A 19257-nucleotide genomic window follows, 5' to 3' on the forward strand; every position below is an offset into this window, starting at 1 on the left:
GTCATAGATTAGTAGACCTGATTAAAAACAAAACACACCTATTTTTTGTCTAGAAGAGACACATTTCACCAACAAAAATCAGCGGAAACTCTGTCTCATGGTTTTTGATGTGTTTTGTTTGTTTCATCTCTTCAAAACACTTTCTCCTGATTAAATTCTTCAATGACTCATAGATCATACGGTAACATCATTTTCTTCAAGAAGGTTCTTGATTTTCATTTCTTCAGCGACACATTAATCATTCAGTAGCATGTTATTTAACTTCATGGTGTTGTTAATTTCTTTTTTCTTCCTGTTGTTGATTTTGTTTTGTGGCTTTTCATTTAAGGGGATGTACAGTAACTGTGTAATGGAGACTATCATATCCAGATGTGACGATACAATGCAGTATGCATCTCTACTTCCAAAGATGGACTCCCAATGAAAATGTTTACTCTATCTTGACAATAGGATGCTGGACTCTCTGCCATTGTTCATGCCCACAATGATGGACATATTACTGTGTATGAAGAACTATATTTTAGTAATGATATAGAGGAATTCAGTGAGGGAGGAAGGAATTGGGGAGGGGAGAATGGAAATCCCAGGAGACTATGGAACTGTATCATATAATGATAATAATAAAAGAAGTAAAATTTAAGAAAAAACTACCAAATGAAATTGCTATCTCAGTTCCAGGTCAATGTCTTAAAGAAATGAAGTCACCATAGAAAAGACATGCCTGGATTCCTGTTCTCACTATAGCACTGTTTACATAGTCAAGATATTGAATGATAGATGTCTATCACTTAAAGAATGGGTAAAGAGGACTGTTTTAAGTGCCAAAGGGAATACTACTCAGCCATGAAAAGATAACAGAATTTTGAACTTTGCAAAAAAATGGAAAGAACTAGAGATCATTGTAAAAGTAAAATAAGCTGAAATCAGTACACCAAATACTATGTAGACTGTCATATATATATATATATATATATATATATATACACACATATATGTGTGTATGTATAAATTTAATGTATGTATAAGCACAGATTCAAGCTGAACTATCAATCATGACTGCTAGAAACTGAGAAAGAATGTGGAGAATGGGCTAAAGAAAGATTGAATAAAAGCCACCAAGTTGGTACTATAGATAAGTTCTAGCATTTCAAAGACCAGTGGAATAATGTATTATCACAACAAGGTGTTATATTCTATTCAAAGAACTGGAAGAAAGGAGCTGGTAGGCTCCAAATATGAAGAAGTATTTAAGGAAATGAATAGGTTGGTTGCCCGGTTTGACTGATTTAGACTGGGTAAAGATACTGCACTTTTCCCCACAAAAACATTAAAACATTACATATTAATCATAAATATTATAGAACTAAATAATTTAAGGAAAATGGGAAAAAGGCATTAAGTCTAAAAGGACCACCGTCTGTCTAGCCAAGATGTTTTGAATTTTATGATGATGATTTAATAAATAATCAGAATATTAAACATCAGGTTTCTAAATTTTATTGTAGCTACTATCATTGGTTTGATACATGAATTCAGAGTAGTCTTAAGTATGTGCACATTTCCTGTTTGTGTCACTTTTTCAGTGGATAAACTCCTGGGTGACTTTTCCATGATTTCCAACTCTTTCTGTTCATTCCATTGATAATCCCAAGCCCTTGAGGCAGAGATCTGTAACCTAACATGAACAAGAAGATATAGCAAAGATGACAGGTTATCATTTCCATGGTGACATTCTGCTATGTAAAATTTTTGCTAACAAATTCACTCTAGAGATTCTCAGTTGCTGGACTTAATGATAAAAACCGATTTTTTCTAAAGGACATGTTAGAAAGAACCATGTTACATGGAATGCAACTGGAGAGTCCCAGTCTCTGATTGAGGAGAATGACCTTAATCTGATAGCCAGCAAGTAACTGGAGCCCTTGGTCTTACAAGCACAAGAACATGACTTTCCAATAGCACGAGTGATCTCAGAAATAGATCCACTGCCACACAAGCCTCCATACGACAACTAATACAGAGCTGTCACCTTGATTGCAACCATGCAGAGGACAGATCAAGATATTGATGATAATGTATAAGTGTGTTATTGCAGTTGTTACGTTTGCAGTAATTTCTAAGGCAGCAATGGATGACCAATGCAACTACCATTATATATAAAGAAAAGCATTATAATGTATATTGCCATCTGTACTACAGAATATTTATTCTTAATCCCTAAAGCAAAGCCACTAACATGAAGAAGTTAATAGATGTATAAAAGGATTACACAAAACTAAACAGTATATGGTATAAGAGAGTTAGCATAGGGCAGTTTATAATCATTTGTCAAATAAATGAGGCAGGCATAATTTATCTAAATGCATTGTGGAAGAGCCATCATTAAATCCCAGGGGGAGAGAAAGTTTATGATACAACTCGAAGTAGTTCCACTGCTCATGAAGTATCAATAGGGCTTGCTTTGATAGAGATGAGAAATAACACATATGAGACATAAGTACTCATAACTAACAAATGCTGATCTCTATAGAATGAAAATGCCATTCCCTATGGGATCAGCAATTACGTGACTTTGGCAAGTTGTTTTCTTTCTGCAAACTTGAGTTCCCTCAGCAATAATCCAGGCAGGGATTGGGGGAAGATTCTTTCTTATCAAACTGTTTTGAAAGAACCTGATAAATGTTTCTCTTGGCAACAAGGCAGTGGTGCATCAGACGTACATCCTGTGTGCCAGTATCCCATATAGGCACTGGTTCATGTCCCAGTTGCACCACTTATCATCCAGCTCGCTGCTTATGGACTGCAAAAGTAGCAGTGGATGGCTCAAATCCTTGGGATCCTGGACCATATGGGAGACCCAGAAAAAGTTCCTGGCTCTGAGTTCCAGATCAGTGCAGGCCCCGGTCTCCCAAGGATTAACTCCACAGCTTAGCTTGTTTCTCAGAGGGTAACAGAATGGGCAATTTTGGCCTGATATATCTAGCCACTGGCTTAACCGCAAGTTCCTGCTTCCTATTTGCCAAGTTATCTGCCAAGGGATTGGATAAACAAGGGAGGAACTCAAGGGATTTAGGGTGGCCACTAGAGGATTGGATAAACACTGGGAGGAACTCAAGGGATTTAGGGTGGCCACTACTGGGAGGAACTCAAGGATTTAGGGTGGCCCCTTGAGGACTGGATAAACACTGGGAGGAGCTAGGCAGAGTATAAAAGAAAGCCTGGAGTTGCAATAAAGATCAATCTGTCATCGATCGGCATTCGGTGTACTGCATGTTGCCTTGTGTTGTCTCTCTGCGTTGTCTTTGTTGTAACCCTAGTCCCTCTGCTCGGCTCGGGGTACGTGGCGACGCGGGCGTTGCCAACAGATCAGCTCAGCTCTAGCCATTGTGGCCATTTTGGGAGTGAATCAGCAGATCAAAGATCTCTCTCTACCTCTCCCTCCCACTCTGTACAATCTACCTTTCAAATAAAAACAAAACATCTCTTTTAAAAAAATGTTTTCTCTCATTGTCAGTATGACTTTTAAAGCTTTGTACCAAAGTGCAATTCATTAAGACAACTCTCTTCCAACCAGATCTTTCACCAGCCAGCTCAGAGAGAAGCTAAGTAACTTCATTTCCTTTTGGTAAAGGTACCAAAGAAATGGTACCTTCATCTGTCACCTGCCACCTTGCATTGCTAGTTACTTTTAGGACAACAGAGATTCGCAGTACTAAGCCATGAGTGTCATAAGGACACGGGCCTTTTTAATTTCATCTTAACTGTCACCAGATCCAAAACAAAGCTTGGCATATAATAAATTCTTTGGAAATGTTTTGTCATGAGCTTTCATTTTTAATGATGATTAGGTCAAAATCTCAGGAAGTTTAGGGGATGGTGAAATAAAGATATAGCCTTCATTCTATGTAGTTTGAAATGTTTTGCTTAAGATTCTAGAATTTAATGCTGCCATGTCCTAGTTTGAGGTAGTTTTATCCAATTAGGATGGTTACACTTTGCTCTCCTTTTTATGAAACTCGATCTGTTGGCTACCACTTACACATTCTGTTCTTATTTTTCAAGATTCATGTTTAAAATGTTTTTGTCTGAATACGAACCAATTACTATGATCACTTATGGCAGCAATTACTATGCAGCTTTTGTGATTTTTCTTAAGGCTTTCAGTGCCTCCATGGAGATGGCAAACAACACCTCTATCTTACCAAAAAGTCGAAGTTGTAATGCAGTGCATCTATTGGCTATTTATCAACATGAAGCATATGGGGATCTTCTAATAAGACAATGGAATTTACAGTCTTTCTGTTGCTCTTTGTTAGCACAAAAATGAAAGTACCCGAGAGTTTATTGGAATATTACATATGGTCAGATATTACACATACATTTGGCATCTTACTATATTTAGGATTTAGTGTGCTTTCACACAAGTGGCATCTAACTTACATATTGAAAAGTACAAAGGAGAGCAGAGACGTCAATAGGAAACCAAAAGAAAAGGAGAACAAGGAGAATGGACACTCTCCCAACCAAAGGAAAAATGGAGATGCTCCAGCACCACCAGATTATCAGTCGTCCAAGTCTGCAAACTCAGTGTGCCCTCAGGGGACTCTACTGCAGATGAATCCAGAATGTTATTTCCTCAAAAAGAAAGACTTGTACATCAAAGTTGATTTAACAAATGAAGCCTCCAGGAAGAGTCAGTGATGGGGAAAGTTTGAGTTCATCACTATAACCCATGAGCTATGTGTTCCTGGGCAAATCATGACATTTGTACATCAATTTTTCCCCCATAAACAGGAATAATTACATCTACTCTCCACTGCATTGAGTAGTTGTGATTCCAAACACAAACCCTTAACACATAACATGTTATTATTGGCTCTATTGAATCACTTTGTAACTGGGATCTACATTATAATTAATTTCAAAATCATTCATATTAGTTATAGAAAGCATGTTTTCATCATCCAATAGAACACGTTCTTCTGGAAACCTCTCCCTTCACTATCTCTCTTTCATTCTGCAGTCCCCAACTTCATTGGTAATACCGAACCACCATGTTGGCATAGCAAGAGTCCAGTCTGGCCACAGCTGGTTAGCAGAGTGCTTCTAAAGCCAAGCAGCATTGCTGTCCTCCAAAGATATGGCACACTCATAGATCCATTCACTTCTGTCTGCCCTATTTTATTGCTCAAATTTATTCAAGTTAGTTTCCTTGTCACCTAAAAGAAGAAAGATTTCTGTACAGAAAGACTCCAAGTTAAAGAAATAAACGAATAATACTATTTTTGGGAAAGGGAAACTAACGGAAAAGAAATGAGTCTGCCTAAGATATCGGTTGCAGCTGTTGAAATCTCAGTCTGGTGACTAGCCACATGACGTTGAACAAATCACAATCTTGTATGCCTTCAGCCCAGTCTGTAAAATGAAATTGGCTTGAAAGGCTCACAAAAGCCAAGATGCAAATCTGCTGCTGCCTCTTATTTCACCAAAGAGAATCAGAGCCAACTCAAGGATCTCATCCTGGGTTAGTCCTCCCTTCCCTGCCTCATCTGATATACCTCAGAGGTTTACATAAACCAAGGCAGAGAATCTCCTAGCCTTTAATTCAGAGAGTTCTGTGACTCCCCTCAGCTGGCATGGTCACTGAAGAAGCTTCCAGCCTCTCTACTCTCTTGGCACCACCATCCAAGGCTGCCAGCCCTGCCTAGCACAGGCTTAACCCATCCTCCCCACAGTTGTACCTACCACCGGGCTCCTGGCCCAGGCTGGCACAAGCTCTCATCCCTTCCATACCCACAACTGCTTCCTTCTGTCCAGCCCCAGAGACCACCTCAGAGTCTGACTGCTTTTCGTTTCAATCCCTGGGATTTAAAAAAGATAATAGCAACAGCTTATTACCGGGTTTTCCTTGGTTCAAGGAACTGCATTCACCCTTTAAGTGCCCCTGTTTCTCAGAGTAGCATGCTGCTCTGTCTTTGCCTTACAGAAGTGCCTGAACCCCAGTCCTTAAGCCTGGTCATCCTCTCATCATCACTCCAGAACAGGGTTTAGAAGTTTTTTCTCAGAACTCAGATCTTGAGACTTGTTCCCTTCACGGACTTTGGGCTCCTTGAAAATATTTTTATTTGTGTTTGTGTCAAACTACACCCTCCAACAGCTGGCAAAGGGCCAACCAGTTTCTCAGCTCTTTAAACTGTTTGCCAAATGTGAAAGTTCAAAATCTTTATCACAGACCTTGGCTCTGACTTCTTCTGGCTACTGCCCCCCTCTTGCCCTGGGGTGTATCACACCAGAGTGGAGGTAGAGACTCTTTCTCACCACAAAAGAGCAAGTTATCCTCCCTACCTTTGCATACTTAAGTTTAGCATCAGCTGAGAACGAGGAAGCACAACACACAGGGTCCACAGGTGAACCACATGAATAACAGTGTCCAGTGTCATCAAGATTTCCAAGCAGTCAACTTTCGTGCCCCTTGTTTAATTATGTGTTTTTGCATGCAGGTTTCACTCTCCATGCACCTACTTTATTCACTGATTTTATGGGGAAAAAATAACTTGCTATTAACCTTTTATGCCTTTACTCTCAGCAGACAGCTTAAAACAAAAGATTGGATCCTAAAGATGCTTTGGTATCCTTTGAACCTGATATAAAGCCTCCATATCTATCTCTTTATATTTTTAATTCACTATAAAATTCTGCAGGAGTGAAAATTCTGGAATTATTATATATCTAGGAATAGAAATCTAGCTTTTGTTTTTCCTATAAAATTATTCTTCCCAAGTGAGAGAGAACTGTCATGTATCAAGGCCTTAACAAGGTTTTTTGGACTACATGGCATTTTTTCAATTATTTTTTTGATCAGCAGGGGAGTGTTGACAGAAATTATATCAGGCAACGATTATAGAGGTCACCTAAAGAAACTGACATTTTAAAAAGAGAAGCCAAGAAAACTTAATAAAGACTTAGTAATGTAAGATTTTTGGTTTTAAAAAAAACTTTACTGTAAATTATTACAATATGGAAATTACAAATAAAATTAAATCTGTGTCAACATTTTGAACATTGTCAGAAAATACTATAACTCAAACAGGTAAAAACAGGTAAAAGTAAGATGACGTTTGGAAATTTTTGATAAATGTCTGAAAAAATTCTTCAGTGATTAAAAATTACTCTATCATTGGAGATGTATTCAAAGAATTTAAATGAAGGGTTCATGAAATATAAGGATAGGAAAAATAGTATTTATAAATTAATGTACATGTATATAAGATGGCATTACTTCAAATAAGCTTACATAACTAATCAGCCATATTTTGCAGGTACATTATTACATATTTTATATATCCCTAAAAGAGTTTGTACACGGGGTTAGAGTGGTGGCTCAACTGGCTTATCCCCTGCCTGCAAACACCAGCATCCCATATGGGCATTAGTTTGTGTCCCAGCTCTTCCAATTCTGATTCAGCTACCTGCTTATAACCTGAGAAAACAGTGAAAAATAGTCCATTTTGGGGGATCTCCTGGTCCCTGGCTTTGGATGCATTCAGCTCTGACATTGTGACCATTTGGGGAGTGAACCAGTGGATGGAAGATCTTTATCTCTTCTCCCTGTAACATATGCCATTCCAATAAAAATAAATAAATCTTTTTTTAAAAGAGAGAGTTTGTATAGCCACGTTGCCAATAACACTTTTTAATTATCTTATCATGGAAACAACAGGAAAAAACCCTGATACTTGAGGGCGTTTTGTGTTTGATGTGCACAATATATCGTAACAAATAGCGCACTAATAATATCAAATATTTCACTGAGATTTGATCTTCCCCCTTAGTTTTTGCACTCAGTTTTGAAAAGATGTGGATAGATTTCACAATCCTAAAAGTGCTTCATTTTCTTCTTCTCAAAATGTGTTCAGAAAAAAATTTCTGTACCCTTATCATGTCTCAGAGGTTAAATAAGAACCTCTTTTGTTGAACACTGTTATGCAGATCTGTGAAATCAGTATTTAATCTAAGTTTCTGTTTCCTTAAGTGCAAAACAGAGATAAGAAATGGAACCATTTTCATAGAATTGGCATAGGATTAAATAAAATACTGATTTTAAGTCATAGTCCAATTGACACAAATAAATGTCAGTCGCTTTCAATATTAGCAAAATTTTCAAGGATCCAATCTGGCATCCAGGAAATTGATTATAAATTATTTAGAAGATATTAGCATAAAATCACAGTTAGCAATACCTACAAAAATAGTTGACTATAAGAGCATTATTTCTCATATCGATTCAGAGGCACATGATGAAACCTAATCAATTCATCAAACTTATCTTCATTTTAGCAGAGTATGTTGAACATCAGGCAGAATTTGTGGAACAGCGATTGGTCGAAGTGAAGATGCAAGTGAGAGCAACAGAATGTGATGTTAGCAGACAAGGATTTACTGAAAGCTGGGATTTTCCTCCTGAATTCAAACCATGACACTTCCAAGCAGCACACAATTCCATATGCAGTATATACCTGATGCGCACCCCATCTACATGAAGCTGACCCTTAAAATCTAAGACTGCTACCAAAATTTTACCAGGAGAGGTAAACTGAGACTCTCCAGGGTAAGCAGCAACCACGCCTAGTACACACTCAGTACTCAGTAAATATGTGTTGACGTGGTGAATACTGAATGCCCCTATTTTCCAAAATACTAATTTAGCCCAATCTTTTCCTATCTTTTCTGTTTTAAATGCCTCTTTTATACATTTTCCTAAAGCAATAAGCCATGAATGAACAAAATCACATAAGCATCTATTTTCCTAGGTCCATTTAACAGATAGGGAAACTGATTCTCAACTGATTATTACAATGAAGAACTGGCTCATAGAGATACATTTTTTCACAAGTTAATATGACCATACTCTTGGACTTTCATGGCCTCTGCCCTTCCTCAACTTCAATTCACAGATCTCCAAGAAAAAGGCTAAGGGAGGGAACTTTCTGGCACCGCAGAAGGGAGAGGAAGAACTGATGCTGGGGAGAAAAGCAAATGGGGCAGGATTGTAAAAGGACTGCGTAGAGACCGTATAGAGACTGATTGAAGTTACATTTTTAAAAAGGTCTGACTGGGGGAGGAAATTTGGCATAGTGGTTATGTCACCAACCCACATCCAAACTAGGGAATTCAAGTCCCAGATCCACCTCCACTCCAGCATTTTGTTAATGCACAACCTGGAAAGCAGCAAGTGACGGTTCGAGTGCTCGAGTTGCTGCCATCTATGTGAGAGAACCAGCTTAACTTTCAAGTTCTTGGCTTCATCAGTGGATGAATGCATTTACAGCCTGAACCAGTAGATGTGTAACATCATTCTGTCCCTCTCTCTGCCTTTCAAATAATAAATAAATTAAAATTTTAGACTATGATTCTACAAATCACATATATTTCAAACATGTTATATATTATATATGATATGTATACGTAATTTATAGAGCTATTCTATTTTTATCAACATAAAAATAATTTTTATCAACTTAAAAGCAACTTAGGACCCAGCACAATGGCTCAGTTAGCTAATCCTTCCTCGTTAAGACCCAAGACCCCATATGGCATTTGTTTCTATCCCAGCTGCTCCACTTCCCATCCAGCTCCTTGTTTGTGCCCTGGGAAAGCAGTCGAGGACAGTGCAAAGCCTTGGGACCCTGCATCCATGTTGGAGGCCCAGAAGAAACTCCTGATTCCTGGCTTCAGATCATCTCAGCTGTATCCATTGCAGCCATTTGGAGAGTGAACCAGCAGATAGGAGATCTTTCTCTCTGTTTCTCCTTCTCGCGATAAATCTGCCTTTCCAATGAAAATAAAATAAATCTTTAACTATAGCTTAAAAGTTGCTGGGTGAAATTTAAAAAACTAAAATCACATAAAAGAACAGATCTTTATGGAACTAGAAATAATGACTATTCATCTATTTGTATTATAATACATCTGAGATATGCTACTACTTCAAAGGCAGGAATATCCATTAAAACACACACACACATATCTCACACAGAATCATTCTTCATCATTTAAACAGCAGGTGAGACAAAGAAAAGACTAATTATAATGAGGTTAGAGGAGTTTGGGGAGAGTGGTACTGGGCAACAATATGAACACCTGACCCAGGACTGTGCTGCATCATCTGACAGAGGAAGTGAAGGCAGCAGCAAAATACTGCAAGACACAGAGGTGAAAATCAAGTAGATGCCAAACACCATAAGCAACTTGTTTACACGTAGATAGCAGGCGGCAGGGGGATGGGAAGGGAACAGGGTGGAAGAGGATGTCTCTTCCAGGGTGGCCTGCTGGTTGAGGTGTGACTGGTACAAATAAATGAGGGGAAACTCCAGACCAGACCACATGCTCTTCCAGTCAGCATTTGGGAAGAAATTGTGAATAATTCCTCAAGTCATTAAAATCCAGGGGAAAACTCAGTGAAATTATCCTACCCTGCACTTTGTAAAACCACTTACCATAGAATAAACATGGATAGTTGGGAGATTTTTCACCAAAGGGGTAAGAGGCATTTTGAAGTACTTTCCTCTATTTCCTCTCCTCCTTCTGCCCACACTCACCAGCCCTTGCCCCAAGAACACACCCATATTAAACTGTCAAGAAAAGAAAGAGTTCAAAAATAAAGAACGTAAACGAACATTGGTCTTCAGAAGCCAACTAAATCTCTTAAAGGAAAAAAAAATAAGAAGAATGAATAAAATTTTGGTTTAAGTTCTGGTTTATTTTTGTACCCCAATGAATTTAAAATTTTGAGAACGTTAAGGATAAAAAGCTATAATTCCTGAATCATGCTTCAGAAACAATTAAAAATGAAGTGATACACTCTATATGCATGAAATAAAACAAAAATTATGTCATGTTTCTCAGACAAGCATCACAATATACTTTTGTCTTAAACAAAGGAAGCTAAAATAGTGAAAAATGTTTCTTTTCTTCATTAACATGGCATATTGGAAATGTATTCCCAAGAGTTTGCCTTCTCTTGAGCAATAAAATAACTAATATTTATTGGTTTCCTTGATAGAGAATATAGGTCCTATTATATAAGCACTATTTGAAACTGTCTTCAATAGCTAAAGGAATACCAACAATCACAGAAAAAAGCAGAGACCCCAACGCAGGGCAAATACTTTCCCAAGGGGGAAAATTTGCTTTCTGCTTTAAGTATTTCAGTGGAATGTTAAACTTAACTAACTTCTGGTCTGACAATTCTATCATTACACTCCTGTATTTCATCGCTATCATGATGAAATCACACATTTTGGGGAAAATAAAATCCACTCATATCTACTCATATTTAGTTTTGATGAATTAATATCAGCTAACAGTTACACTGTTTGAGAAGAAGAAAAGTCTACAATGTAGCCTACTCTGTTGAAATAAATAATGTCCTTTGTAATTGCAAATCATTCCAGCCACTGACTGCGGTTATCAACCTCAAGCTTAATGCTACAGTAGTGACTCATTGGCTTGAATTGTGTTCTTCAAATTCTAGCCCATCATATCTTTAATAGAACAAGCTCATTTCATAAGGAAATTCTCCAAGAAAGTTGAATCAACTCTATCTCTTATCCACTGATAATAAAAATCATCAATGGAGAGTTTCCAGATACAATGCAAAAAATATTCACAGGAAAAATGAGATTGTGAACTCATCTTCCAGTGAATAGCTACTGGGTTTGTATTGCACGAACCAGCTTGATCCAGGCACCATAGAGCACACAAGAATGAAGAGACCCATTCCAAGTCATAGAGGTTTAAAGATAAGGCCACACAAATCTCAATGCCCTAATCCTCAAAAGTACCTTGCTATCTAAACTATTGAATATTCATGAGAAATAGACCAAAATCCAATTTATTTGGGCTTTTGGAGTTAGAGATGGTGTTACCCAGTGATATGAGTGATAGGCTAGGAGCAGAAGGATCTGGAATTCAACAGATTTAACAGGATCTGGAATTTAACCTACTGCTGACGCACAGCTGGAGACACATGATTAAGGAACTAGGACATCTCACACAGGATGACCTATGGTCCACAAATGATTTAGCAAATCCAAAAAAATCAAATTTTCTGGGTTTACACCTAGCTCATCAGACCCCAGTGGAGACTGAAACTAACAAAAATTACAACAGATGAGTTGGGAAACTAGAATAGCACTTCACCAATTTGTGCTGATAAAATCTGGTTAGCAATCAGGAAACGTGGAATTTAGGGTCCACTGGCACGGAAGAAGGGACAATGGAACAAAAATATTGCACTCTTCAGTCAGGAAGTTCCAGACAGAGAAGCTCTTTTGTTACTATCATTTAATGCAGAATATAAACCATAAACATTGGCATTGAAATCAAACTCAATGTCTAATGTCAGCTCGACTCCACCTACTTGCTTTTTCCCTTACCTGCCTGTAACTGCCCTCCTCCACCATCACCGCAAGAAAGAAGCTTGGCATTCTTTCCTGAACAAATCATGTTTTATTGTGCATCCTGATTTTTTTTTAATGGCTGCTATTACTTAGAATGGGGTTTTTTTTTGCTTTGCCTTACAATAAAAGAATCAGTGGGTCACTTTCTAGACAAGTCAACGATGTTACTCCTTCCTGTCTCCCACTTACATACAGTTTGATAACATTAGTTGCTCCTTTTATGTCCTATCCATACCTCTGTTTTACATATTTTTACATATTCTGTTTTACATCCATACCTCTTTCTTACATCTTTAGTTTCTCTCACCTCCTCCACTTCAGGGATTACATTTTTCAGCTTTGAATGCTGAGGCCTAGCACTTGGCCAACTCAGGAAATGTTTGTTCACTAAGTCCATCTATACTGAAAACCAACTTATATCAGAAACTTAAAAAATAAAGACACAGAGCGTGGAAGTTAAATAATTCCCAATGGACAGATTGTTCACCACTTCCAGCATTTTGCAGTCAACATCATTTGAGGACAGTATCACCTACAAGGACTTGGTGGTAAAGACTCACGCCCCCTTCAGACTATATTGCAAACCTTGAGAGATTCCAAGACAATAGAGCTAACTGAGAATATTACCTTCCAAGTAACCTCTCAGGCTACCTGTCTCCTCTGGGAGATTCAATAAGTGATCACATTGGAGAATTCATTTTCATGTATTGTGTTTTGATCATTACAAGCATACATCTCCTAACATCACTGGTATCTAAGATACATAGCATATTGTCGCTAACACTACTACAAGCTTAGTGCCTCCTCTGAACGCATGAAAGTGTGACCTTGAAGATGTAACTTCAATTCTCTTGGTTAAACCTGTTTATCTGCATGTATAGTGAAAATCAAGAGATTTTTTTCAAAGGTTTATTTATGTTTATTTGAAAGGCAAAGCAATAGAGAGAAGGAGAGATATAGAAAGAGGTCTTCTTCCCACTCGTTCACTCCCCAAATAGGCAGCTTCTTCCAGGTTTTCCACGTGGGTGCAGAGACCCAAAGCCTTGGGCCATACTTTGCTACTTTCACAGGCAAAAACAGATAGTTGAATCAGAAGTGGAGCAACTAGGGACCCGACACAGTAGCCTAGCAGCTGAAGTCCTCGCCTCGCGTGCCAGGATCACATATGGGCGCAGTCCCACTTCCCATCCAGTTCACTGCTTGTGCCCTGGGAAAGAAGTTGAGGATGGCCCAAAGCCTTGGGATCCTGTACCCACACGGGAGGCTTACAAGAAACTCCTGGCTTCGGATTGGCTCAGCACCAGAGTTGCAGCCACTTGGGGAGCGAATCAATGGACGGAAGATCTTCGTCTCTGTCTCTCCTCCTCTGTATATCTGACTTTCCAATAAAAAAAATTAAAAATAAAAAATAAATAAATCTTTAAAAAAAAAGAACAAGTAGAACAGCCAAGACACTAACAAGCTCCCGATCATATGGGAATGTTGGAAGCTGAAGATTAACCACAGGGATGGCCCCTCAAAAAATTTTGTAGAGCATCTGGTTTTAAGCATGAAACTGAGACCATGAAAGTAATCACTGGGTTTTCAAAATATAGACTTCTACCTGCTTTGGGTAAAGTAAGACAATATACATTGTAAACATGTGTAAAAATCTTTCAAATGCCCTTGTACATTATATTTGCCATATTACAAACTTAAATTATATTATATAAAATTAAGCAGAAAGTGTGGACATATCCCAAGCGAGGCTGGGCTGGAGGCTCATGATTTTTTGCTCCCCTGGCTACATGGCTATGGCTAGGGGAACGCGGGCCAACTCAGGCTTGAGGTTTGGGATTTTAGCTCTGTCTGCTGCCGCCATGCAGTGGGCAGATCTTGAGCTGATCAGGGCTTGAGGTGTGGGAATTTTTTCTGTCCATGGCAGCCATGCAGTCAGTGAATCTCTAGCAAGTCTGGGCTTCATGCTCAAGATTTTGGCTCTACCCACTGCCACCATGCTATAGGCAGATCCCAAGAGAATCAAGGCTGGATGCAGCTGGAGGAATGTGGGCCAGGTAGCCTCAACAAAAATGATGCTGGGCAAAGCCCTCAGGCCACTTGGTGGTGTACTATGTAGATTTAGGGATATGGGGTTACATGGAATCTGGGAGATGGCACAGGTAGGGGCAAGCAGGGACCTGAGGGTTCATGTCCCAGTAAGGAATGACTTCTGAGGTACTTCCATGGACAATACCACTGTGCTTGATGGACTAGATCATGGAACCCACCAGCAAGTGTCAGACCAGGAAATAGGTATAGGGAGACTGAGCCATCAAGCCAAAAAGCACACGAGTGAATCAGGTCTGGGAGTAGATTCTGCAGGGGAGTTATGTAGCATCACCTATATGGAGCAGCAATCTCTGTTGGCACACACAAGATCTGTGGCAGGGAGCATGCATGGTTGGGGAGCTAAGGGAACACCCCATCTGGGTTGGAATTCCCACTGGTGAGTGCGAGAGCCAGAATGGGGGCATAGGGCTAGGATGGGCTTGGCCGCATTCTCCCCTGGCACCAGTGTGGACTTAGTCTGGGGAGTGCCAGACAAGGCTAGACTCCAGCACTCACTCATACTCATGACTGTCAGGGTGGGTGTAAAAAAAACTAGGTTAGGTCTCGGCTCCTACTGAACATAAGAGCTGTGTCTGGGCATGGACCAGGTGTAGCTGGGTGCAACACCCAACAGTAAAAACTGGAAAGGGTATGGGCTAATTGGGTAGAGATACTGTTCCTGCCAGGACAAGAGGTAGACAAAGTCAACCTGGGCCAAAGACACACTGGTGTGTTTGCCACTGGGAGGAGATAAAATAGAGGAGCTTGGTGAACTATTTTGTCAGGTTGCAGTCCCTGCAGGTAAATGTAAGAACCAAGGCAAGGAACATCCCAGACCAGGCTAGGTTATAGTGTCTGCTGTCATACATGTGGGTCAGGTCTGGGAGTGGACCAGGCTGAACCAGTTCATAACATCAACTGGCAGATTCAAGAACCAGCAGGGGCCAGGTTGGGCCACAACACCAGCCAGTTCACACTGGAGCCAGGACAAGTGGCTGATTGGGTAAGGCTAGGCAGTGACACCAAACAGCTTAAGCTGGAACTGGGGGCAGGTTGGATTGAACCAGGCTGAAGCACCTGCTGGTGGATGCTGAGGTGAGATGAGCCATGCCAGTCTGGGGGTGAATGCACCTAAGTCTGTGAGCCCTAGGGACAGAGAGGTCCAGTGGGCCCAAGTCACTTGGACTGGGTCCTAGGGCTTATCTACATGGTGGGTGCTGACTCTGTGAACCCCAGAGGAGATGGTCCAGTAGGGCTCGGTTGCCTGGCCCAGGTCTTTGAGCCCTCTTGTGTGGTGGTTGCTGGGTATTTGAGCCTAGGGGGTGGGAGGTCCATCGGGACCCAGGTCACCTGGTCTAAGTCCTAGGCACACTTGTGAGATGGGTGTCAGTTCTGTGAGCCCAAGGGGTGAAGGTTCTGTGGGACCTGGGTAGCCTTGTCTGGGTCCTTGGGCCCACCTGCTCAGTGGGTACTGGATCTGTGAGCCTCAGGGGTGGGGATTCAGCAGGGGCTCTACAGTAGAAAGGACAGAGTGCTGGACGGCAGACCATGATGCACGTAGAGGATATGGCAGCTGATTGGAGCCTGTGGAGGACATCTAGTACCATAGCAGAAAATGGAGAACAAAACATATGGACAACTACCCCAGCCAAATGATGACAGCAAATACCTGCGCTGTGTCCACCAATGGACATTGGAAGGGATTCCTCATCCATAGAATGGTGAGATCAACAGCATTTCAGACCTATTGCATCCACCTGGGCAGAACCTTCATAGCAGACAGCACATTGTGACCCTGGGTTGATATCGGATGGCTGTTCCACATGTTCGTTACTGGGATGTTTGGGAGGGATGGTTGGGAGGCTGGGTATGGCTTGTCCCAATATCTCCCCTCTTCCCCAAGAATAGGAAATAGAAATAGACACTTTGGAAACAATTATCACACCTACTTCTCCCTAGCCCCAGATCCTTCTCACCCTGATCAACTATGTAAACAGAATAGAAAATAGATATTAATGAATATGACCTGCAGTAGTCACTGCAGGAATGTTCTTCAGCATTCAGGTCATGGGCCTGGCACAGTGGCCTAGCAGCTAAAGTCCTCATCCTGAACATGCTGGGATCCCATATGGGCTCCAGTTCTTATCCCAGCAGCCCTTCTTCCCTCCACCTCCCTGTTTGTGGCCTAAAAAGACAATCAAAGATGGTCTAACACTTTGGGACCCCTACACTCGTGTGGGAGACCCAGAAGAGGCTCCTGGCTCCTGGCTTCAGATTGGTGCAGCTCCGGCTGTTGGAAGTGCTTCCTCTCTGTCTCTCCTCCTCTCTGTATATCTGATTTTGCAATAAAAATAAATAAATCTTTAAAAAAAATTCAGGTCACACACTACTAATCAGGAGCAACAAAAAAGCACATTTTTGGTAGTTTCTCCACATTCAGACAAGGCTAAATCTTGACGAGATTCTGGGCATCCACTATGCTCACAAAGAGGAAATAACCTTCCTTCTGAAACACTGAAGGACATGTACAAATGTGTGCCTAATGTGACTACAATCTGAGCACAAAACCTGCAGGACACAATGGACCCCGGTTCTTTAAGGCATGACCAAGGATATCAAATCCAGGAGACCAGGACACATATTTTTAGATTTACTTATTTTTACTAGAAAGTCAGATATACAAAGAGGAGGAGAGATGGAGGGGAATATCTGCTGATTCACTCCCCAAGTGGCCACAATAGCCGCAGCTAAGCCAATCTGCAGCCAAGAGCTAGGAGCCTCTTCTGGGTCTCCCACACGAATGTAGGATCCCAAGGCCTAAGCCATCCTTGACTGTTTTCTCAGGCCACAAACAGGTAGGTGGAGGGAAGCAGGGTTGCTGAAATAAGAACCGGTGCCCATATGGGATTCCAGCCTGTGCAAGGGAAGGATTTCAGCCACTAGGCTACTGCACCAGGCCCCGGGACAGCAATTTTAAGGGTCCTTATAGACACACAAATACACATGTGCACATTTATAAAAATGTCCGCTACATCACAATTTTTTATGATAAAATTGCTCTTCTTGTACAATTATTACATGCCAAAACATAATTAGAGGGCCTGGGGCAATGGCTCAATTTGCTGATTCTCTAACTGCAAGCACTGAGATTCCATTTGGGTGCCAGTTTGTATCACAGCTGCTGCACTTCCCATCTAGTTTCCTGCTTGTGGCCTGAGAAGGCACTAGAGGATGGCTCAGTGCTTGAGCCCCTGCACCCACCTGAGGGAACCAGAGAGGTTGCTGGCTCCTGGCTTAAGATCAGCTCAGCTCCAGCCATTGGGGCCACTTGGAGAATGAACCAGTGGATGAAACATCTTTTCTGTCTCTCTTTCTGTCTGGAAGTTTCATTTCAAATAAAATAAATATTTTTAATTAGAAATAATAAAAAGTAGGATGTTTGAAGAAGAAAGAAAATGTCCTTTAAAGGAGCATTCCTGGGCCTGGCTTAGTTGCCTAGCAGCTAAAGTCCTCGCCTTGAACGCCCCGGGATCCCATATGGGCACCGGTTCTAATCCCAGCAGCTCCATTTCCCGTCCAGCTCCCTGCTTTTGGCCTGGGAAAGCAGTTGAGAATGGCCCAAAGCCTTGGGACACTGCACCACATGGGAGACCCTGAGGAAGTTCCAGGCTCCTGGCTTCAGATTGGTGCAGCACTGGCCGTTGCAGTCACTTGGAGAGTGAATCATTGGACAGAAGATCTTCCTCTCTGTCTTTCCTCCTCTCTGTATATCTGACTTTGCAATACAAATAAATAAATCCTTTTTAAAAAGGAGCTTTCCTTTGATCCTAATGGAAATATGTTCTCCTTCAATAGACTTCTTAGCATCTCACAAAGGTCTCCAAAGACTCCCCAGGGTGAGCATTCAGCCTAGGAGTTAAGATTCCAGCATCCTCCATCAGACTACCTGGGTTAGATTCCTGACTCTGGCATTACACTCTGGAAAGCAATGATGATGACTCAAAACTGGGTCCTCGTCACCCAAATGGGAAATTAGGATTGAGTTCTTGGTTCCTGGTTCTAGTACTGGCCCAGCTTTCTTGACCACTGCAGACATTTCAGTATGAACAAGCAAGTGTAAACTTTCTCTCTTACTTCTCTCTCGCTGTGCACCTCCAATAATTTAAAAAAAAATAGTAAGAATCACGATCAGTAAGAAAGTTTTACCAATATATATGTAAACATATACATATATGCATTTATTTTTTTCTATTCAACCACTTGAGTTAAGACAACTATGAATGAGGAAGCATCTAGTCGTCAGGAATGCAGCACCCTGAGGTACAACTCAAAACCATGTCTCCTGGAGGCCTCAGTTCTCTGCCGGCCACCCCACCTAGAGATGGTCTACAGGTGAGTCCAACATTGTCTCAGTCATTTAGAATGTTTTTATTATTTATTGTTGCTATTTAGAAATGCACTTTATTTCCTATATTGACTTATGTCCTATAAATTTGCTAAATTAGCTTAGTTTTAGACTATATCCTTGTATTCTATCCTCAAGCTATTCAAGAGCGTAATTAACAATATTCCTTCATCTAATGTGTTAATTTTATAATTTAATTCTCCAAGAGAGCTAATGTTATTTTCTATTTCTAAGTCCTTTAGCGAGTTCTACCACCCAATTGATCAGCCAGTACTAAGGGGGGGGGAAAATGTCATATTACCA

Source organism: Ochotona princeps, chromosome 1, assembly GCF_030435755.1.
Source record: "Ochotona princeps isolate mOchPri1 chromosome 1, mOchPri1.hap1, whole genome shotgun sequence".
NCBI lineage: Eukaryota > Metazoa > Chordata > Mammalia > Lagomorpha > Ochotonidae > Ochotona > Ochotona princeps.